The sequence below is a fragment of the Notechis scutatus genome, chromosome 1, assembly GCF_049901735.1.
Source record: "Notechis scutatus isolate UNSWTSFEM ecotype Mainland chromosome 1, rNotScu1.2, whole genome shotgun sequence".
Lineage (NCBI taxonomy): Eukaryota > Metazoa > Chordata > Lepidosauria > Squamata > Elapidae > Notechis > Notechis scutatus.
Genome location: NC_142009.1, coordinates 199,043,554 through 199,051,403, shown reverse-complemented (window position 1 = coordinate 199,051,403; position 7,850 = coordinate 199,043,554). Strand labels below are relative to the sequence as shown.

The following is a 7,850-nucleotide window of genomic DNA, read 5'->3' as shown; positions in this document are numbered from 1 at the left end:
GGCAAAACATAGACCAGCTTACTAGATAGTTCAGATTAATTTAACAATGCCTGCTTGTGAGTCACTATGCATAGGACTATAGTACGAATCAAGAAATTTCAAGCTTGGAATCTAATTTCTGCTCCCAATCCACATTGATAACTGTAGACTTATTATACATGTATACCTGCTACATAGGAAAAATATGAATCTTCATTGACCTACAATTATGTAAGGCATTTTGGACACCAACATAAAGTCACTGTAATTATGAAAATATGTATCAGTAAGATGTAGAAGGTATGCAACTGGAAGAAAAACACTCCGTGCTTTATAAGAACTATGAAATTTCTGTACATCTGCTGCATTGAAATAATTATTATATATGAGGAAACTTCACAAATCAGTAGTTTAATTATAAGTTATCCTGATTATTTCTTCTATACTAACTTTTCTATGTGAACTCCCCCTTTGAGTTGATCCATAAAAACTGTTCTTGCAGACATGCGTTCTGGTACTGCAAAGGTTATTACACCAATGAATAATGGATAGTGCATTTATTTTCCATTTGTAAGCACAATGAAGAAAGTCACAAGTAACTTGTATTTTCTTAGCATAGGGTCCCAACAAGTCTTCTTCTACCATGACATATGCAGACTGTTCATTATGATTATGACAAAAGTAAAATATTACTTTGTATATCTGTTCTTCTGCTTCTTTAGTGTCATTAGAAGAGTGGACTTACCTGCCTTACGAAGAAAACAATATGCCCTGTTTTTCTTCCACATAGTAGTTTGAACTAAATTTAAACTGAAATAATATTTTCCCCATTGTTTTTCTCCCTTAGAAAAATAAAGTTGTCAGGATTAGCTTTTGTTCAGTCAGTTCCTTTTGAAGCACAACATATTTTAGACTTATCAATGGAACCCCGTACCTCTTTATTTATTTTGGAAATTTTACAATCATACAAACTGATCAACCCACTCAGCTAAAATATGATTTAAATTTTTTAAAAATGTAGGAAGAAAAACAAAGGCAATTTCAAAAGCTCTGGATTCTTTCTACCTTGTTGGCTTCATTCACACAATCAACTTTCCACAGCCTCCAGTGAAACCAGTAGGGAATATCTGTTTGTAACCTCCAACTGCTAATATTTTTTCAACTGACAAATACCCTTTAAAGCAGGGGTCCCCAACCACCGGTCCGCGGACCGGTACCGGTCCGTGGAACAAGTCCTACCGGGCCGCTGGTTTGCTGGCGCCGCCATCTTTTTGATGAAAAAGTGCTTCCGTGAGCTTTTCCAGGTAGAAAGCTCACCGAAGCACTTTTTCATCAAAAAGATGGCGGCGCTACGCTTCGGTGAGCTTTTCGGGTAGAAAGCCATTTCTACCCGGAAAAGCTCACCGAGCGCTAGCGCCCGCCATCTTTTTGATGAAAAAGTGCTTCCGGTGAGGTCACCGGAAGCATTTTTTCATCAAAAAAAGATGGCGGCGCCCAGCTAATGCCGGTACCGGGCCGCGCCATAAAAAAGGTTGGGGATACCGGGCCGCGGCATAAGAAAGTTTGGGGATCACTGCTTTAAAGAAAGATGGTTAATATTTATCAAACTAAATGAGAGAAGAAAAAGACTTTTATTTCTTTATTACCAGAGTATTCCTTACTAATTTTCTTTATAATGCAAACTGGAAGCTTAGTCCTCCATAAAGAGAACTTTTATTTTACAGTTAGACAACATACAATAAAATCTCAGTTTAATGGAGCATTCAGATGAGAAAGGTTCTCTGTTAAATCTGAATGTACGTCATTTACTTAAATTTACTTCATTTGCATAACTACATCAGGTGTCTTCACTGAATTCAGTTATAATGGAAAAATGAGCTTAAATGTTGTCCATTAAGCTGCAAATCCATGGAATCAAAATTTTACTGTAAAACAGGTTTGACTACTGTACATACACCATGCCACTCTGTTATATGACAGGGGCATCTGAATGGATGGTTACAGAGGTGGGATTCAGCAGGTTCTGACAAGTTCTGGAGAACCAGTAGTGGGGAAAATTTTTTTTCCTCTTTGGGAGTGTAAGAAGAATTTAAGTCTTAGACAAGCATGATCAGCTTTCCACAGGGCATGAGGATGACACCGCTGTCATTTCCACAAATGTTGTAACACCAAAATGCGCAAATATTCCACACTCCTGAAAACAGCAAAGGGAGGTGGTTTAGCTAAATCAGAGTTCTCTCCAGCTGTAACTCCTTTTATTATGGTTCCCCCCTTTTTTCCTGCTTCAGACTTCCAGATAGAACATCGCTCAATCTTTAAAGTAATTTTTAAAAGAAACCCCAAGGAATTTGGAATAAACGAGATTCTTGATGAATAAGTCGAGGGCATATAACAAAACCTGGCTTCACACCAGGCTTTGTTATATGGCCAGGGAAAGGAAGGAAGAAACAATGATCTGATTTTAAGGATTTTTCCATAGGTCCAGTAACTGCGAGTACACAGAATTCTCCCAGGCACCTCTGTAAAAAAACAACCCCACATTCCATACAATCACAAATGCTTACAAATAGCTAATGCTGCCCTATTAAAAGATAGCACAGCATGGAGGATACTGAATTATGACTTTTTTTTCACTCTGTCATTTTATCGCTTGACCTTCCAACTCTCCGCGGGTCAAAGGAAAGGTGGAAAAATAGGAGTATTTTACCATACACGATTCTCCAAAGTTCTCTGCGGTTTTCATTAGCGAGTCAAATAATTGTGCGGTTTTCCGCTCAAGGAGATACGGGATTTCCCTCAACCCCCCTGCAAAACCAGCACAGATCCCTTTGTGCAAAAAAAGAGCTTGTTTTTAGATAAAGAGTCTGCTTTTTCGATTCAAATGCTTCTGTTCTGGATTTTTGTGCAGACACACACATAAAAATAGTTTTGTTTCAGGTTTTTTTTTCTTCCATGAATGCTACAGTGATCTAGGCAACGTTAAAAGAGGAGCTGCTCTCTCGAAATGCTGACTGGGTTCTTGCCCGGCAGGCCGGCTATTCATTTTCTTCTTCTTACTTCATCTTTCCAATTTATGCGTAGGAAAGTGATTATATCTGCAGCTGAAACTGGTATGTGCTGGTTTTCCATTGGGTGATATCGGCATTCAGCATGGTCCATTTGGTGAAGGTGACATGTCCTTCCCCGTCGACGAGAATGACTGTGTTAGCTCTGGTTCCATAACCTGGACATCGGACGCACAGAGCTGCATACTTGTTTAGGAACGGAAGGACGTAATCCTTTCCCTGGTCCTCCATTGCAGGGTCTGGAAGCTGAGGGTCCTGGTTATTCAACAGATTAATCAGTTCCTGGACCAGGGCTTCTTTCTGGAGGTTCTGGCTGTGCTTGATGACATCTGAAAAAAGCTGCTTTCCATACTGAAGTTTCTTCCAAGGCGTATCCAGCAAAGAGTTGCTCAAGCCGTATACCCCGGGATTTAGGAAGAGAGGTTCTGGGTCTCCTTTGTTTCCATAATAGTAAATTACATCTCTGATATTGGTGCTTAAGTCTGCTGCTATCAAATTAAAGCCATTGTAAAGGTGTCCTTCCAAGGCCACTTTCTTCAAGTAAGAGTAACTGTCCATTTCTGAGGACAAGAAATTGGTCACCAGGGCACCTCTTCCTTTTGCATGCTTGTTGATCTGAGGCTGCATGTAATTGGTCAAGGTGGCCATCTTGCCTTTCTTGCTGATTCCAAGCCAGGACCCACCTTCTTTCCCTTCTTCCATATCCAAGCCACTGAGAATCTCGCTGTTATTGTCCCCAAAATCGGTGGATTGGGAGGGCCTGTGGTAATATTCATCTCTGTTAGCTGCTGGGATAAGCCTGTAGGCATTTTTGGACACAGGACGTGGGTCAAACTTAAAGAAAAGAATGCACATGGGTTACGGATGGGGGGGGAGTTGAGCTTCCTTGCAGAGATGGTCAGTAGAAGGTCATCCTTCCAGGTGCCTGCCTCAGCGGCTCGAGCAGCACCTTTCAACTTCTACCAGTAGTGGAAATTTTGAGTAGTTCAGAGAACCAGCAAATGCCACCTCTGACCGGAGATTTTACAGTATCCTTCCCCTGCCCCACCCACCAAGCCACAGAACTGGTAGTAAAAAAAATTGAATCCCACCACTGGATGGTTACTGTTCTTTCTGAATTCTCCTTCAAGCGTCCTTTTTAAGGATATTCTTTAGGATCCATGAAGTCCATTAATCCATCATACTAGTCCAATTTTTATTTTAGGCCAAGTACTATCAACATGGACCTGCTCCATGTTGTTAAAGATGAAATGTCATTAGAAAGCAACCATAAATATATAGTTACAATTTATCAACCAAACATTTTTCTGGGGGACAGGGAGGTGACAAATATACTTGCATTCCACCATTTATATTAATTCCATGATGTCCTGGGTTTACTGTGTGCATTGTTCTCAGTGGGGATTTATTCAAAAAAATACATTGTTTCACCAGCACTTAAGAAGAGAATGGTCTGAGGCCGGCGGGACCAGCGGAGCGAGGCGTCCAATGGCTGCGTCTGCCACGAGGTCCGCGAGGTGCGCCGTGGGCTGCTCCTGCCCGACGACGCTGACCTGGAGGCGCTGACCTGCTGCCTGGCACCCGAGGCCGGCCGGCTGGCTCCACATAGAAGCACCCCGCCTGGGCTCTAGCCCCGCCTGGGAGCGCACCGTCCCCATCCCCATGTACCACGACAACGATGGGGCGGCCGGCAGCTGGCAAGGTGGGTGGAGCCCCTCGCCCGGCAGCCCCGAGAAGGCCTGCATCTGAGAGCTTCGTGGCCGGCAGCCGTCCTGGAGGCTTCACCCGGGTCTCGTTCGGTTTCTCTTTGTTCGACGGGGGTAGCAGTTATAAGGGAAAAGGGGGTTTCGTTGGAAGAGATATATGGGGGGGACTCTCTCAGCGTGGCTGCAAGGGGGGTCAGTCTGGATTTCTCCCCGACGTGGCAAGCTACGAGTTGAAAAGTTTCGTTGAATAAAGTTTGTGTTTTTTGTGCATCCCCCCCAAAAAAGAAGAGAATGTATATCAGCAAGTTACATTTCCAAGGAGAACAAAAAAAAAAATCAACAATATTTCCATTGCATGTCAAGTACAATACTGATTTCCAAGTTTTAAGGTCAGTGATAAAAAACATTACAGAATTCAAAACTGGATGAGTAAAGACAGAAGCAGATGTCTTCATCCTGCAATATTAAAGAACAGGAAGGAAGAACATGAGTGGAAAGGTATTGGTTGTTTTTGTTTTTTGTTTTGCTTCTGGGACAAGTAAATGAATCCATTAAGCTTTTAAGAAATAGTAGATTTTAAGTTTGGAGGGAAAGCACAGGATCACATTTTTTCCCATATATTCAGGCAGTATTATTTTTATAATTAACATGCATTTCTTACAAGAAGCAGTTCAACAAATCAATCTTCCTAAATGTGTCAAGTACAGAAAGGAAATAATTAAAAAGTGAAGAAATATAAGGCCAGTCATCACAGAGGGGGCTATATTGATATAAACTATCATATAGTTTTAAAGAATTATAATTCTGTGCTTGTTTCATTATAGTTCAAGGGGAAAAAAGATGCTGATGATATACATTTAAGGTATGCAATCCAAGAGTTCTCTTTTGAGAAATTCCTTGCAAAATACAATGTATACGAACGAGAAGAGCTAGATGTAGCTCAATATATCCTTTGGCCATGGTTCATAAAGCTCAACATGCTGTCCTGGTTTTATAAATTAGAAATCTTGTCATCTTATCATTGAGATCACAAATATTGGGGCAAACTATCTGTTAAGTGAACCATAATAACCCAAACTTTAACTTCAAGAAAATTACACTTGGAAACTCTTCACAGGGCTGTTGCCTGGACAGAAGTAAGATTCTTTCCTTAATTCTCTCAGAATTATTTAGCGTCTTTTCAGAATCTCAAAGGCTGCAAACACAACATAATTGATTTTGACAACCTTATTTTGAGCAAAATACTTTCAGCAGAATTTATACCAGAAATTAAGCGAATGAAAGAATAATGGCTGCATTATTGTTCAGATTAAACTTGCTACAGTATACAACTATTGATTATAGTTAACAATAATTTAGTGACATAATATCCTTACAGAGTTCATTTTAACAGACTTTGGATTACTAGACATTAAGCCTGAAAAGTATATAGAGAACTTATTTGGAATGTAGACAAAATACAATTGTATATTATATAGTAATTCCATTATCTTTTTTCCAGATCAGGTTTTCAGATATGATATACAGGCCGTGTTGGACAACAATGAAAGTTGAGTGAGATGCTATTGACCAGAAGTCCTACTCAAAACCACACATTTGTGAATTGGGCAGAAAATAATATATTGTTGTGTTGCTGCAGGTAAGTGAGTTTAGCATCATGTCTAAAAGTATCACTTTGGTCCCTGATTATAACAATGGAATAAATTTCAAAATAGACATAGGAGTTACTAGATATGATTCTAGTCTTCCTTAAGAAAATATTTACAGATAGCTGAATTACATTTTGAAAAAAGAATTGAAATAGTGTTCCATATCCTTCCTTGACACTAGAGAGGGTTTGAATCTCTCAGATCTACCAGAATTGACAACTGATGGTGTTTTTCACTGGGGCATCGAATGTTGAAAAGTTATTGTAGGAAATGTTCAGTTTAATTTCCATACAGCACACTCCTATTCAATTCAAAAGAAGCACATACACCATTCACTTCAGCTAGTTTAAATTTTTATATATAACGTGATGCTTATTGAACATGAGCAAACATCAAAATCAGTTAACTGGCAAAATGGCCAAAAGACAGACAACAGCAGGGAGAGAGGAAGCAAAAGATAAAACATTGTCATTATCAATAATATACATTGTCTACACTACTTTCTTAAAAGACACAGAGGCAGTGGAAATAATATTGTGAGGAATTAGCAGTCAGCGCCTGGAAATGCCTTTGATTACCCCAGCTTTAATCTTTCTATGCATATAGCAGCAGGAGGATGAGGATAAAAATTGATACACCAAGTGATCCTTCCTCTATCCTGTAGCATTTAAGAAGCTAATGGGTAGGAATGATGTATCCAACACCAAATTTGGTGGTTATTATTTGAGGTAGGTTGCAGTTCAGGGAGGAAAATTGGTCCTAAATGGGTTACAATATCTGCAGGGACTGAGGAATGGCAAATGATGATGTCCTTCAATGTCATGATGCAGTCTCTACTCCCTTTCACATGCGTCATGGTCAGTGGTGGTATTCAATTCTTTTTACTACCGGTTCTCTGGGCGTGGCTTGGTGGGTGTGGCAGGGGAAGGATACTGTAAAATCTCCAGTCAGAGGTAGTATTTGCTGATTCTCCAAACTAGTCAAAATTTCCACTACTGGTTCTCCAGAACTGGTCAGAACTTGCTGAATACCACCTCTGATCGTGGTGTTATAGCCAGTTTGGTCTAGTGGTGAAGGCAACCAAGCTAGAAACCAGGAAAGTAAAAGTTCTAGTCCACCTTAGGCATGAAAGGCCTTTGAGCCAGTCATTCTCTCTCAGCCTAACTTACCTCGTAGGGTTGTTGTGGATAGGAGGAGGAAGGACTATTAGGTACGTTTGCCACCTTAGTTATTTATAAAAATAATAAAGGTGGAATATCAGTCGATCAATCAATAAGCTTCCGCTTATAGGAGGTTGAGTTTGTGCCATGAGATTGTAAAGCTCATTTCATCTTTCTGAAAAATTGTTACATTTTGTAGATGTTTTTGATCACAGGGCTACTGGGATGACCAATGAGGGCAATGTTTACCAGTATTTGTAGGAAAAACATGAAATAAACATAAAACAAAAT

General features: G+C 40.0%; 1 pseudogene across 1 annotated transcript; it reads right to left on the bottom strand.

Annotated features, from left to right (window-relative positions):
- Positions 1 to 2,220: 2,220 nt before the first annotated feature.
- Positions 2,221 to 4,002, bottom strand: LOC113416524 (transport and Golgi organization protein 2 homolog pseudogene; annotated as a pseudogene). The gene has a single exon (XR_015746539.1). The product of XR_015746539.1 is annotated as a transport and Golgi organization protein 2 homolog pseudogene (transcript).
- Between the last annotated feature and the right edge of the window lie 3,848 nt (positions 4,003 to 7,850).